Genomic DNA, 15690 nt, shown 5'->3' on the forward strand with positions numbered 1-15690 from the left:
CCACAGGTGACACTCACACACAGACCCCATGGCAGGCCACTGTCAACCCATGCATCCACCAGAGACTCCTGGACACTCACAGACTTTCCTAAGGAATGAGGTGAGTGTGGTGCCAGCCACACATTGGAATAGAGAACCTGGACGTGTCTAAGAATTTCTGACTTTTGAAGAATATTTTGCATTATAGCTGTTAAACATGATAACCAACATAATGAGCACTCATTCTCCTGCTCTAGAAGTTTGATTTATATTTGACTCCAAGATGGTGGCATGTGCTCCTCTTCTGCGATAACTCCAAAATTACAACTCACTGCTGAACAACCATTGACGGGAGAATGTGGGATCCCACTAATAAAAGATACCCCATGTCCAAAGCCAAAGGAGAAGCCCCAGCAAGATGGGAGGAGGGGAAAAATTGTGTTTAGAAATAAACCCCACATGGCACTCCACTCCATTACTCTTGCCTGGAAAATCCCATGGACGGAGGAGCCTGGTAGGCTGCAGTCCATGGGGTCGCTAAGAGTCGGACCTGAGTGAATGATTTCACTTCCACTTTTCACTTTCATGCATTGGATAAGGAAATGGCAACTCACCCCAGTGTTCTTGCCTGGAGAATCCCAGGGATGGGGGAGCCTTGTGGGCTGCCATCTATGGGGTCGCACAGAGTCAGGCACGACTGAAGTGACCTAGCAGCAGCAGCCTCATAACATCACTTCAGTTTATATTCATATTTCCCTAACTGCCTTAAATATATTTTACTCTGTTATTATCATTTTAATCTAGGATCCAGTCAAGTTCACCATTGCATTTGTTTTCTCTATTTGGAAACTTTTAACCTAGAACCATTTTTTGTTGTTGTGTTGCTGTTTAGTTACTAGGTTGTGTCTGATTCTTTTGTGACCCCATGAACTGTGGCCCACTAGGTTCCTCTCTCCATTGGATTTCTCAGGCAAGAATACCAGAGTGGGTTGTCATTTCCTTCTTAAGGGTATCTTCTCGACGGAGGTTCCAACCACGTCTCCTGAATTGGCAAGTGGATTCTTTACCATTGAGCCACCAGGGAAGTCCAGAGCCACTTTCTTCCAAAATTTCTTTCTTGTTTTGTTTTTCTTCTTTGTGACATTAACTTTATTGAAGCAGCCAGGACAGTTCACCATAGAAACACTCACAATATGACTTTGTTTAATTGCTTTCTCATAGTGTTGTATAGCAAAGCTATGCCCCCTTTATATTGCCAGTAAATGAAAATCTAGGTCTAAAAGTTAAATATTTGCTGAATGTATAGATGGTACCTTGTCTCAGTCAGATTCCGCAATATGTTTCATTTTCTCTTTTTGCCATAGTGAGTTTGATAAACTGTTTGGAAGTTGATTAGCAGATGCCAGCATTGTAAAAGTACATATTTTCCCTTTGGAATTAGCCTCATACATCATTTTCATTTTGATAGTCAAAAATGTTTCTCATAAGTTCAACAAGTTTCAAAAGATATGTGACCTAATATTTTAGACAGTATTGAAATGTTTCAAAATGTTTAATTAATTGCTTGAATTTTTTCATGGGGTGCTAAGTTTAGACATTATAAGTCTTGTGAGGGTTTTTCTGGATGGGGCAACCATTTGAATTGGAGGGCTAAGAAAAATAAAGTTATCTCACCATTGTGGGTAAGCATTATCCAGTAAGAAGAGGGGCTGAATAGAACAAACAGATAAATTTGCATTCTTTTTCTGCCTCAATGGTGAGCTGGGACATAACATCTCAGACAGGAATCTACACCATTGGTTTTCCAGTTCTCGGGTCTTTGGACATGTTTTCTGGGTCTCCAGCTTACAAAGAACAGATCATGGGACTTCTCAGTTTCCATAATCACATGAACCAATTCTTTATAATAAATGTGTGTGTGTGTGTGTGTGTGTGTAATTGGTTCTGTTTCTCTAGAAAACACTGAATAATAGAGGCTTTAAACACTTTTTTTTTTTAACTTTGTACTAGCAAATTTAGGGCATTTAATGTTTATCATGAATTTTTCACTAAAATGGTAGTTTTGTCATTTTTTTCCTTACGTAAACTTTTTTTTTTTTTTTTCACATTCAGGGGTTCTTCTTCAATTTAAATATATCCTTTATTTAATGTCTATGTGTTTTTAATACACAATGGTCCACTACAAGTTTCAGTTTGGGAAAAAGAATATCTTTTCTTTCTTTTGTTCCTTATTTCTTTCATTGCTCCCTTTTTCCATCCTTTCTTTCTTTCTTTCTCTGTCTTCTTTTTTACCTGCTTTCTTATCTTCCTTTCATTCTTTCTCTAAACTTATGAGAATAATACTTGAGAAAAGGAGTCAAAAAGGAAAATTTGCCCAACATAGATGCATTCTTATAATAATAGATTTTAGGAAGGGTTGTTTAAAAAAAGTGGAAGGTATGCAATTTATTTCCTTAAATATAGTTTAAAATTTGGTTTTGAAGGAGTCTTCATGTGACCTTAAATATATGTATACTTCAGTGTGAGAAACTCTAGTTGAAGGACAATCACAGAGATAATAGGTAATAGTTTATAAGTTCCTCATATCATCCAATTCCTTACAATATTTTGTTTACAAACCTCACAACAGCCCCATGAAGAAAGCTACATATTCTAATATAGCACTGGATGTTTACATATATATGAATTTTATGTGGCCCACAGAAAATTAACCAGGTCAAGTGGCACCAGAGTCTCCATATTTCCAGTATTTGAAGATGCCACTCACATAAATCATAGTCAATGTTTTTTGACTGATTTTCCTAAACAATGCTCAGAATTTTATACAGTTGTGGAAAAGACATTATCATGGATAGTTTAAATATATAATCTATGAGTATGATGTTTTAATGAGGATCTAGGACACTATTTGCTTATTCAGAACATATATCATGACTCTTAAGTATTAACTTTGTTAGTTGATTGTGAGATGGAATTATTTTATGCATCAATATAGGTACTCATTTATTTCTCATCTTTAAGAATTCTAGTACATGCTCTTTAAAGAAGTTTAGTCTTATTTTATTTATTTTTAAATATTCCTACTACTGAACAGACCATCTGGAAAATAATTTGCATATTTAAGTAGTAGCTTCTGGGGTAAATAATTATATATCTTGAGAAAGTTACCCACGCTACATCTGCACAGTCAATTTCTGTATGTGTATAAGTTAAAAGGTAAACTGGAAAGATGCCATTTGAATTCAGATCAAAAACCCATTATAAATATATGAACTTCCTAAACTAATTTTAAGATTTCTTTTGACTTTTTTTAAGCGTGCTTAAATGCTTATATGCAAACTTTCTTTGATTGTCTTCATCCTAGCCATAAACTGTCTAGTATGTTAAAATAACAGAGACAGAGCACTCTCAGCAAAAGCTCCAAAGCTAATAAAGCATCAGTCCCAAAAGCACTGAATCAGGTAAAATGTTTTGGAAGTTCAGAAAAGGCAGAGAAATTCAGCCAAGTCTCATCACATTGACCTTCCTCTTGAAATCACCCAAAAAGGACCTGCTCACTGCAGAAACATCCTGGAGTTAGAGGCAAAAAGGATACCCTTTTGGGTGCTATTTTCATGTTAAAAGAGCACCTTTGTTAAAAAACCACAGGATCAGCAATAAACAGACAATCTAATGAATGAATATGTGACAGAACCAAAGAAAGTTACACATAGAAAGTTAAAATAGTAACAAGTTATTATTGTTTCAACATGTTATAAGAGATACATGTATAACTAAAACAAATAGAAAAAACAAAAATACCTCCCTACCTGATGTAAAGTTGAGTAAGTCATATAGATTGTTTCTAGACAGGACTATTTGAACAATAAAATAGTACTACATATAGTTAAGTTCAACATGATGAGGCTTTTTTTTTTTTTTTCCAGAAATTCAGTTTTAGGGATTTAGAAATAGTTTGCAATGTTCTTATTTGTATGATATGTATTATAGTTATTCATGTATATTACACATAAAGGAACACTAAATTGAGAGCTAGTATATTTGGATTCTTACCCAGCTATTTTTAATAGTTGACTATCATATTTAATATGTCACTTAGCCAATTTGAACACCCATTCTTCCATGGGTAAAAATAACAACCCAAATTTATAAGACACCTAATACAGTCTAAGAATTGTGCAGTTGCTAGAAATTTAATGATGACTTTAAAAGTGTTGCTAACATTAAAAACTCAGAGGAGTTTATGTATGTGTGTGTTTTGTGAATGTGTACAGTGTGTGTATGAGAGAAAGAGGGCACAACTCATGACAATAAAACACCATATGAGCTGTGCATTGCAGGGTTAGTTATTGAAAAGAAAGCAAACTACAATTTTAAAAAATGAGATATGGTAGAAATAGAATGTAGAGTTGTTGGAAAATCATGTACTTGGACTAAATTTCTATGATTCATCATTTTTATAAAATGTGTGCTGCTGCTGCTAAGTCACTTCAGTCGTGTCCGACTCTGTGCGACCCCATAGATGGCAGCCCTCCAGGCTCCCCCGTCCTTGGGATTCTCCAGGCAAGAACACTGGAGTGGGTTGCCGTTTCCTTCTCCAGTGCATGAAAGTGAAAAATGAAAGTGAGGTCGCTCAGTCGTGTCTGACTCTTAGCAAACCCATGGACTGCAACCAACCAGGCTCCTCCATCCATGGGATTCTCCAGGCAAGAGTGCTGGAGAGGGGTGCCATTTCCTTCTCCATGTGATTCCCTTCAATTTCATGGTTAAAAGAGTTCTAAATAACAATAGTTATTGAGTTCATGCTGTTGATTTGCATGTATCAAGTACTTCATAATATGAATAAAATTTGTAGCTTAGAGTGATTGTACTGAAAGAATATTCTCAAATACAATAGTGAATATGAAAGATTAAGTGATGAAAAAGAAACACATGGTGTGGGATGTTTGTTTCATTTAAAAAGACTACCATAGTGTTTTGACTGTTTTATAAAAATATACACTTTTAAAATGTAAAAAATAAAATTCCTTCTCATTTACAAATGATATTCCTGACTGCTAATCTAGAAAAACAAAGATAAAGTAAGAAGGCACAGAGATACAGTGACTGCTTTGGTGTCAAAAAATGCCCAAGGAGAATAATGGAGCATAAATCACTTCTAGAATTAGTTCAAATAAATGTTGTTCATTTATTTTCCTTCATGGCTCCCAACAAAGCCCACATTTCTTGAGGACAGAACTTTGCAGTTACAAAACCAGACAAGATATGAATGCATATATTAGTTTTGTACTGTAGCTGTCTGAAGTGACTGCATTTCCCAGAACAGGAAGGGAAAAACTATACCAAAAAACAATATTGCAATCCTACCATGACAGTTACTACCCTCTCAAAGTCCTATTAATGTTACCTAAGAGGGAATATTTTTCAAAGTGCACAATATAAAAAGTTTTTTATATTTAGTCATCTGCAACAGATGACTAAAGATAGCAAAGTAGTTGGGATTCATTTAGGATTAATTTGGCAGACAGTGAGGAATCCATTTATAGAGATTAGAATAGTGCCATGTTATATAATGATGAAACACTTGGTAAACCTACTGACCAAGAATATTTGAGAGGCAGAAAATATACTTAATGAATGTATGGATCTCACCAAAGAAATTTCTAGAAGAAAGTTATTGGAAGGACTTGTGTTTTGTTAACTGCATTTATGAAGGCAGGGGTCTCCAATCCCCATACCAGCCAATGATTGTTAAGAATCAGGCCATACAACAGGAGGTGAGTGGGGGATACAATAAATGTAGTGTGCTTGAATCAACCCAATAAAACCAACCCTCTCTCCAGTACTCAGAAACCAGTCCTTGGTACCAAAAAGGTTGGGGACTGCTGGGATAAGATACTACAAAGAGTAGTTGAGGTCAGAAAAACAAATTATCACAGTTAAATTTGTGAAGAAAGAAGGAAATAATACAGAAATTTCAGGATTTGAACTGATATGAAAGGAAACAATTGCCTCTATTTTACCAGTTAAATATAAAATTCAGATATACTTTGAGTCTTGAGACATCATAAGACATTTGTTAAGAATCCTGATTGGACAAATGGCCCCAGCAAATCCTTTTAGTTGGGCCAAATAATTCCATTAAAAGGAATAAGGTTGAAGTCCATGGATGACTGATAATCTCAAAGTACTTGTCACTGAATTTATAAATAGCAATATAGTTGTTGAATAAACTATATTCAACAATCCAATGGAACTGATTGGATTAGATTATTTACTTCTTCCTGCCTTTGCGGAGGGAATCTGAATTAAAGGAGACTATGATAATTCAACATATTAAATGTTTTGTTTGTTTGTTTGTTTGTTTTTTATGTTTTTATGGACAGGAAGTAGTCTAAGCACTCTAGTGAAAAGAAATACGTAATTCCCAATCCTATCATAAAAGATGGTCAATGTTGATAAAGGGACAGGAAGGTTGTCCCAAAGGAGGATCCATGAATTATGCTGAAAACTCAGTCTCTGTGAAATGGTGCTGAATCAAACCACAGAGATATAATATTGGGTGAAGTAGAAAGAATAGCTTTATTACTTTGCCAGGCAAAGGGGCCTGCGGTGGGCTCATGCCTCAAAAACTGTGTCCCAGCCTAAGGGGATTAGGTGAGGTGTTTTACAGCAATGGTTCAAAGTCTGAGCTGCTGATAAGAATCTGGGTATGTGCAGGGACTAAACTTTTTTTTTTTTTTTCCCTAATGTGACCAAGGTGGTCTCCTCCCTTGTCTCTGCATCTTCTACCTTTCCTGATTAGTAACTGTTTGCATCTGCCCTTTGTAACTCAGGGAAGGCCATGGAAGCAGGTGTCTATTTGTTATAAACAAGAAACAGGGGACATAGAAAGGATTCTGTGCCCAAGAACACTACAGAGTCCGATTGAGTTTCAAAACTCATAGCTAAGACAGCAACTTCCTGGGAGCAATAGTAGAGCCTAATCAAAGAACACTGCCATCTTGGTTGGGAACAACTTGCACTATTAGCCTAACAGTATTTTAAGATTGTCATAATAAGCATTGCTATTAGTTACCCATTCCCTCCCTGTTTGAATGTGAGTGTTTACTGAAGTTATTTTGTCTCTCTGTCACTCATATGTGTGCATGTATGTAAGGAGGGGATTGCTAATAACTCACATCTGGACTGATCTATACACCATCAGGAAATACTGTGTTTTGAGCCTGATACTCTGTTGGGATGAGAATTTCAGTGTGTCTTCCTTGGGGAGAGATGAATATGTGTTATATGTGGAAAAGAGGATAGGAATGTGACCAAAAAAGCGGACCATAGTAGAAATTACTATTAATCAGCAAATACTGACTTTCTATTTTATATCCCAACCAGATGGAGTGAAGTATAGTGCTTGAAATTTTAGGTTTTGAGTTTTATCCAGTAGATTTCTTCTTACAATAGAGTGAAAGCAGAAGTGTTCTATGCAAGGGGCTTTAAGATGCATTACAAATATGATCCAGCCCTCCTGAGCTCTTGCCCTCTAACAGGAGTACAGCATATTTCAAGTAGAATGTGCTCTTTAAGCTTGGAATCCAGGACCTGAAGACACATGAGCTGACTTGAATATAACCCACATCCTGTCACAGAAACACTTTTAACAGGCATCAGGTGCCAACAAAGGTCCGTCTAGTCAAGGCTATGGTTTTTCCAGTGGGAATGTATGGATGTGAGAGTTGGACTGTGAAGAAAGCTGAGTACCGAAGAATTGATGCTTTTGAACTGTGGTGTTGGAGAAGACTCTTGAGAGTCCCTTGGACTGCAAAGAGATCCAACCAGTCCATTCTGAAGGAGATCAGCCCTGGGATTTCTTTGGAAGGAATGATGCTAAAGCTGAAACTCCAGAACTTTTGCCACCTCATACGAAGAGTTGACTCATTGGAAAAGACTCTGATGCTGGGAGGGATTGGGGGCAGGAGGAGAAGGGGACGACAGAGGATGAGATGGCTGGAGAGCATCACTGTCTCGATGGACGTGAGTCTCAGTGAACTCCGGGAGTTGGTGATGGACAGGGAAGCCTGGCGTGCTGCAATTCACGGGGTTGCAAAGAGTCAGACATGACTGAGCGACTGAACTGAACTGAACTGATGTCACTGGATGAGAAAAAAATATTTATGAAAGTTATTGATATTTGGAAGCTGTTTGTTACTCTAAATTAGTGACAAAAGTTAATTCATATATAACCAAAGTGTCTCGAAATTTTTTTTCTCTTTCCTTTAGGCAGGATCTAAGACATAATTTAGAAAGCAGAAGCATCACTTGGCCAACAAAGGTCCATATTATCAAAACCACGGTTTTTCCAGTAGTCATGTGCAGATGTGAGAGCTGGACCATAAAGAAGACTGAGCTACCAAAGAATTGAAGCTTTCAAATTGTGGGGCTGGAGAAGACTCTTGATAGTCCTTGGATTGCAAGGAGAGCAAATGAATCAATTCTGTAGGAAATCAACTGAATATTCATTGAAAGTACTAATACTGAAGATGAAGCTCCAATGCTTTGGCCACCTGATGCAATGAGACAATTCATTGGAGAAGATTGTGAATCTGGAAAGGTTGAAGGTGAAAGGATAAGGGGGCCACCGAGAATGAGATGAAAGATATAATCGCCAACTCAATGCACATGAATCTGAACAAACTCTGGGAGCTTGTGTAGGACAGAAGAGCCTGGCCTATTTCAGTCCATGGGGTTGCCAAGAGTCAGATATGACTAGCAACTGAACAACACAACAGCAAGACACTATTAAAGAATAAATTTCATCAAATATACTGTTCCAGAATATCAGCTATGGACAGATTGCAGTCCTTTGCACTCTTTGCAAATTGACGATGGATGATCAATGAGGACCCTGAGCTAGATAGGAACTGGCTGCTCTGAGTAGTTGATTCTTAAGAGAGAAAGGCATACATTCCTTACAGATAGGAAGGCCATTTGACTAGAAGCTATATGGTCTTCAGTTGTTCTAGATGGTTGTAAACTATTTCATATAAAAGGTATGACCCTAATCAATGAAAAAAAAAATAAAAATAAAAAATAAGAATATTTTCCTGAACCATTTAGAATGTGTTGTGTGCATGCTCAGTCCCTTCAGTTGTGTCCAACTCTTTGAGACTCCATGGACTGTAGACTTCCAGGCTTCTCAGTCCATGGGATTTCCCAAGCAAGAATAATGGAGTGGGTTGCCATGCCCTCCTCCAGGGGATCTTCCCAACCCAAGGATTAAACCCAAGTCTCCTGCATGTCTTGCATTGCAGGTAGATTCTTTACTGCTGAATCACCAAGGAAGCCCTAGAATGTGTTACTGAAAACATAAATATGACAGATAGTGAGAATGGAAAAGTTAAGTGAAAATAGAAGAGCCAAAAATATCATGAAATTTCAAAGAACAGAAAGATATTTTATAGAAAGAGAAAGATGATAAAATTTAGATGAACAAACAGGGACTGAATCCTGATTATACCACTAAGATATAACATAGACTTGGGCAAATTAATTTAACTCATGTGAACTTCAATATCACAGTCTAGAAAGTATAGCTTTGTTTGTTTCTCTAAAGGTTTATCATAAACATCTGTAAATATATCTTAAGTCTCGTGCTAAGCATAGGATGGAGCACACTAATAGATGCTATGATGATCAAGTGGTGGCAATGGGGTAAGAAGGTGAAGAAGAAATGGATGGGAGAAAGTAGTAATTGCTATAATGACTTGCAAAATAGACAAGATTTCCAAAGTCTGAAAGCATGAGTAGGATAAGTTGTTTTTTCAGTACCAAAGGAAAAAAGTTTTGAAACCAATGTGCTTAAATATTAACTAGTAGAATCTGATAACATTTTATTATACCTTATTTCAGGAAAATACAGTAGAAAATACAATGACAGGGAAACTTGAAGAAATGAATATAGTGGACTCTACTTTTGTAGAAATGAAACATGGAAAATACCATGCAAAATTGTATGGTTCTCTGGCAATAAGCTTAATAAAATTTCCCAGTGAGATTTCAGTACTTTGTTCTTAGGTGCTGTGTTGTGCTTAGTTGCTCAGTCGTGTCTGACTCTTTTCAACCCCATGGACTGTAGCCAACCAGGCTCCTCTGTCTATGGGGATTTTCCAGGCAAGAAGACTGGAGTGGGTTGCCATGCCCTCCTCCACAGGATCTTTCCAACCCAGGGATCAAACCCAGGTCTCCCACATTGCAGGCAGATTCTTCACTGGGCTACCAGGGAAGCCCATGAATACTGGAGTGGGTAGCTTATCCCTTCTCCACAGAATCTTCCTTACCCAGGAATTGAACCAGAAGCCCCAGCATTGCCCGGCAGATTCTTTACCAGCTGAGCTACCAGGGAAGCTCAACCTTGTTCTTATACATAGCTTCAATTAAAAAAACAAAAATCTTACAGCTCCATGACAATTAAATAGCTGTGTTTTTCATTTTAAAAATAGAGTTTTCAAAAATTACTCAAAATATTGAAAGTGAAAGACTTTCCGCCATGTCCAACTCTTTGCAACCCCATGGACTGTATAGTCCATGGAATTCTCCAGGTTAGAATACTGGAGTGGGTAGCCTTTCCTTTCTCCAGGGGATCTTCCCAACCCAGGAATCAAACCCAGGTAAAAACTAACCCTGCAATGCACAGCTCATATGGTGTTTTATTGTCATGAGTTAGTATTCTCTTTAAGATCATAAAATGCCATGAGCATATCATTTGCAGGTTTTTGTTTTTAAGCATAGATACTACCTCTGGAATTCATGAAACTGCTTGCTACTGGTACTTCTAAATCTGATTCTACAAATGTAATTTTGTAAGCTGATATTTATTAAAATGCACACCATTATATTTTAATTATTTTGTTTTATCCTCAAATATTCTCCTTCTGAGCTGACCTGTGCTGGAAGAAAAATTTTACTCTCTTTATCTAAGTAAGTAATAAGGGGAAAATCTTGTTTGCAGCTTTCTCTCAACTACACTTAAACTTCAATAGAAGTTGCTCCCAAACTACTAGTGAATGTTGTTTGAGTAAAACTCAGTCATTAAGCCCTAATACTGACTTAATATCAAACATACAGGTATACTTTTTTCCCCCCTAACTTATTTATTTTCAATTGAAGGAAAATCACTTCACAATTATATGTTGGCCTCTGCCATACATCGTGGGTCAGCCATAGGTATTCATATGTTCCTTCCCTCTTTAACCTACCTCCCACTTCCCACCCCTCTAGGTTTTTACAGAGCCCTGACTTGAGTTTCCTGAGTCATACAGCAAAATCCCATTGGTTATCTGTTTTACACATGGTAGTGTATATGCTTCCATGTTACTCTCTCCATTCATCCCAACTTCTCATTCCTCCCAACTTATGCCCATAGTCTGTTCTCTATGTCTGCATCTCCACTGTTGCCCTGTAAATAGGTTCATCAGTACCATCATTCTATATTCCATGTATATGTGTTAATACATAATATTTGGTTTTCTGTTTCAGACTTACTTCACTCTATATAATAGGCTCTGGGTTTATCCACATAGTTAGAACTGACTCAAATGCATTCCTTTTTATGGTTGAATAATATTCCATTGTATATATGTACCACAGCTGATGATGGACATCTAAGTTGCTTCTATGCCCTAGCTATTGTAAACAGTACTGCAATGAACATTCGGTACTTGTGCCTTTTTTGATTTTGTTTTTTTTCAGATATACTATTATAGGGGAGGAAAAATAAAATTTTTTGCACATTCTAGGCTTTTTGTCTGAAACCCCCTAAAATAAAAGACTGATTAACAGGAGAAAAATAGAAGTTTAATATTATATATATCTCCTATACAATGGCAGAGACCCAGAAAAGCTGAGCAACTCCCTAAAATGGCCCAATCTCTCACCTTAAATACCATTTCCAGCTAAAGATAAAAGATTATGTGGGAGAGGAGGGGAGGTTATCAAGAAAAGCACATCAAGTTTATGGTTGCTATGTAGATTTAAGCCTGTGGACTTCTCCTTTGATAAGAGTTTCTAGATATTTAATCATCCTCAACTTCCTGGACTGCAAGGAAATAAAACAAGTCAATCTTAAGCTAAATCAAACCTAAATATTCATTGGAAGGACTGATGCTGAAGCTCCAATGCTTTGGCCACATAATGTGAAGAGCTGACTCATTGGGAAAGGCACTGATGCTGGGAAAGATTGACGGTAAAAGAAGAGGGCAGCAGAGGGTGAGATGACTGGATAACATCACCAACTCAATGGACATGAATTTGAGCAAACTCCAGGAGATAGTGGAGGACAGAGGAGCCTGACATTGCCAACAAAGATCCGTCTGGTCAAGGCTATGGTTTTTCCAGTAGTCATGTATGGATGTGAGAGTTGGACTGTGAAGAAAGCTGAGCACTGAAGAATTGATGCTTTTGAACTGTGGTGTTGGAGAAGACTCTTGAGAGTTCCTTGGACTGCAAGGAGATCCAACCAGTCCATTCTAAAGGAGATCAGTCCTGGGTGTTGATGCTAAAGCTGAAACTCCAGTTTCAGCTACCTCATGCGAAGAGTTGACTCATTGGAAAAGACTCTGCTGCTGGGAGGATTGGGGGCAGGAGGAGAAGGGGACAACAGAGGATGAGATGGCTGGATGGCATCACCGACTTGGTGCACATGAGTTTGGGTGAACTCCGGGAGTTCGTGATGGACAAGGAGGCCTGGAGTGCTGTGATTCATGGGGTTGCAAAGAGTTGGACACGACTGAACGACTGAACTGAACTGAACAAAATCTTTCACACATAAAAGGCTAAAGAATGTTGCATGTAGAAAGCAACCTACTCTTAACTTTGATTACAATAAATCTGTTTTCTATTGTAAAATGCGTTCTTCAGATCAGAAGAATCTGAAAAAAAAAAATGGATATAAACCTGGGCTCTCCATCTACCTGCTGTACAGGGACTCAGCAGATACTATGATATGTGTTTGCTTTAAGTTTGTGAAAGAGTTGTCATGGCAACTGTATTTCTATGTATTGCTGATTCTATGATATCAGGAGCAGGACTGTGAAGAAAGTTCCCTTGTCAGAAACAGGATTACAAGTGAGTAAAATTTTGCAGTCGTCTTTACTAAAAAAAGATTGTATAGGTATATTTCCTTAAAATAGCATAGTATTTGCTGGTGATATTAATTTGAGTTAAAAATATACACCAAACAAACAGAAAATCACTTTTATCAGTAAGTCTTTAAAGAGAATGCCTTGGTAAATGCTAAGTGAAGTGTCTTGTTTAAAAGAAAACCTGTTTATGAAGGTTTGGAGACTGAAGCCTAGAAACTGTCTCACTCTAAATCAAGTGAGAGATTTAGAAAATCAGGAATAGGTGGCTGGTACATTTTTGAGAATCTAGCAAAGAGGAGCTCTTGAGAAACTTAAGTTCAGTGAAGGAAGGGAAAAAAATTTGATGTGAATCTATCATTTTATGGAAATCAAGTGAGGTGATAACTTTATCAAATCTGGTATGGAATTAAATGGTCTATAATACTAAAGGAATAAATGTTTCTAACACTTTAGCTAAGACCATATCTAGTTTGTAGGTTAGAGTACACAGGGGGAAAAAAAAAAAAAACTCAATCATAAATACTTGGAAAATATTTAATTGCTTTAGCAATTATGCAGTAAAATTTCATTTGATCATGATCATGCTTCAAAACATCAATGTTTCAATGATAAATATCAATGTATTAATAAACCCAGAGATTAAAAGGAATCTCCAAACTGTTTTCCATAGTGGCTGTACTAGTTTGCATTCCCACCAACAGTGTAAAAGGGTTCCCTTTCTCCACACCCTCTCCAGCATTTATTGTTTGTAGACTTCTTGATAGCAGCTATTCTGACTGGTATAAGATGGTACCTCATTGTGGTTTTAATTTGAATTTCTCTGACAAAGAGTGATATTGATCAACTTTTCATTTATTTGTTAGCCATCTGTATGTCTTCTTTGGAGAAATGTCTATTTAGTTCTTTGGCCCATTTTTTGATTGGATCATTTATTTTTCTGGAATTGAGCTGCAGGATTTGCTTGTATATTTTTGAGATTAATTCTCCATCAGCTGCTTCATTTGATATTATTTTCTCCCATTCTGAAGGCTGTCTTTTCACCTTGCTTATAGTTTCCTTCATTGTACAAAAGCTTTTAAATTTAATTAGGTCCCATTTGTTTATTTTTAGCTTTATTTCCATTACTCTGGGAGGTGGGCCATAGAGGATCTTTCTGTGATTTATGTCAGAGTGTGTTTTGTTTATGTTTTCCTCTAAGATTTTATAGTTTCTGGTCTTACATTTAGATCTTTAATCCATTTTGAGTTTATTTTTTGTATGGTGTTAGAAAGTGTTCTAGTTTCATCCTTTTACAGGTAGTTGACCAGTTTCCCAGCACAACTTGTTAAAGAGTTTGCCTTTTATCCTTTGCATATTTTTGCCTCCTTTGTCAAAGATAAGGTGTCCATAGGTGCATGGATTTATCTGTGGGCTTTCTATTTTGTTCCACTGACCTGTATGTCTGTCCTTGTGCCAGTACCATACTGTCTGGGTGACTGTAGCTTTGTATACTCATACTTTATACTTTGTATACTCATACTATAGTCTGAAGTCAGACGGGTTGATTTCTCCAGTTCCATTCTTCTTTCTCAAGATTGCTTTGGCTATTCAAGGGTTTTTGTATTTCCATAAACATTATGAATTTATATGTCATCAGTTCAGTTCAGTTCAGTCACTCAGTCGTGTCCAACTCTTTGTGACCCCATGAATCGCAGTACACCAGGCCTCCCTGACCATCACCAACTCCTGGAATTCACTCAGACTCATGTGCATCGAGTCGGTGATGCCATCCAGTCATCTCATCCTCTGTCGTCCTCTTCTCCTCTGGCCCCCAATCCCTCCCAGCATCAAAATCTTTTCCAACGAGTCAGCTCTTCACATGAGGTGTCATAGTTCTGTGAAAAATACCGTTGGTAGCTTGATAGGGATTGCCTTGAGTCTGTAGATTGCTTTGGGTAGTATACTCATTTTCACTATATTGATTCTTCTGATCCATTAACATGGTATATTTTGCCATCTATTTGTGTCATCTTTGATTTCTTTCATCAGTGTTTTACAGTTTTCTATAAATAGATCTTTTATTTCTTTAGGTAGATTTGTTCCTAAGTATTTTATTCTTTTCATCACAATGGTCAATGGAATTGTTTCCTTAATTTCTCTTTCTGTTTTCCCTTGCTAGTGTATAAGAATACAAAAATTTCTGTGTATTAATTTTATATCCTGCAACTTTACTATATTCATTGATTAGCTCCAGTAATTTTCTTTTTGTGTTTTTAGGGTTTTCTATTTAGAAGATCACATCATTTGTAAACAGTGAGAGTTTTATTTATTCATTTCCAGTCTAGATTCCTTTTATTTCTTTTTCATCTCTAATTGCTGTGGCTAAAACTTCCAAAACAATGTTGAATAGTAGTGCTGAGAGTGAGCACCCTTGTCTTGTTCCTAACTTTAGGGGAAATGCTTTTGATTTTTTGCCATTCAGGATAATGTTTGCTGTGGGTTTATCATATATGGCTTTTATTATGTTGAGGTATGTTCCTTTTGTGCCTGCTTTCTGGACACTTTGTATCATAAATGGATGTTGAATTTTGTTACAGGC

The 15690-nt window shown here is 37.0% G+C and overlaps 1 protein-coding gene across 2 annotated transcripts in view; it reads right to left on the minus strand.

Moving 5' to 3' along the window:
* Positions 1–15690, minus strand: part of KLHL1 (kelch like family member 1) — a 518247-nt gene that overhangs the window by 403060 nt on the left and 99497 nt on the right. The gene's annotated exons all lie outside the window — the stretch shown is intronic.

The sequence above is a fragment of the Bubalus kerabau genome, chromosome 12 (assembly GCF_029407905.1).
Source record: "Bubalus kerabau isolate K-KA32 ecotype Philippines breed swamp buffalo chromosome 12, PCC_UOA_SB_1v2, whole genome shotgun sequence".
Taxonomy (NCBI): domain Eukaryota; kingdom Metazoa; phylum Chordata; class Mammalia; order Artiodactyla; family Bovidae; genus Bubalus; species Bubalus kerabau.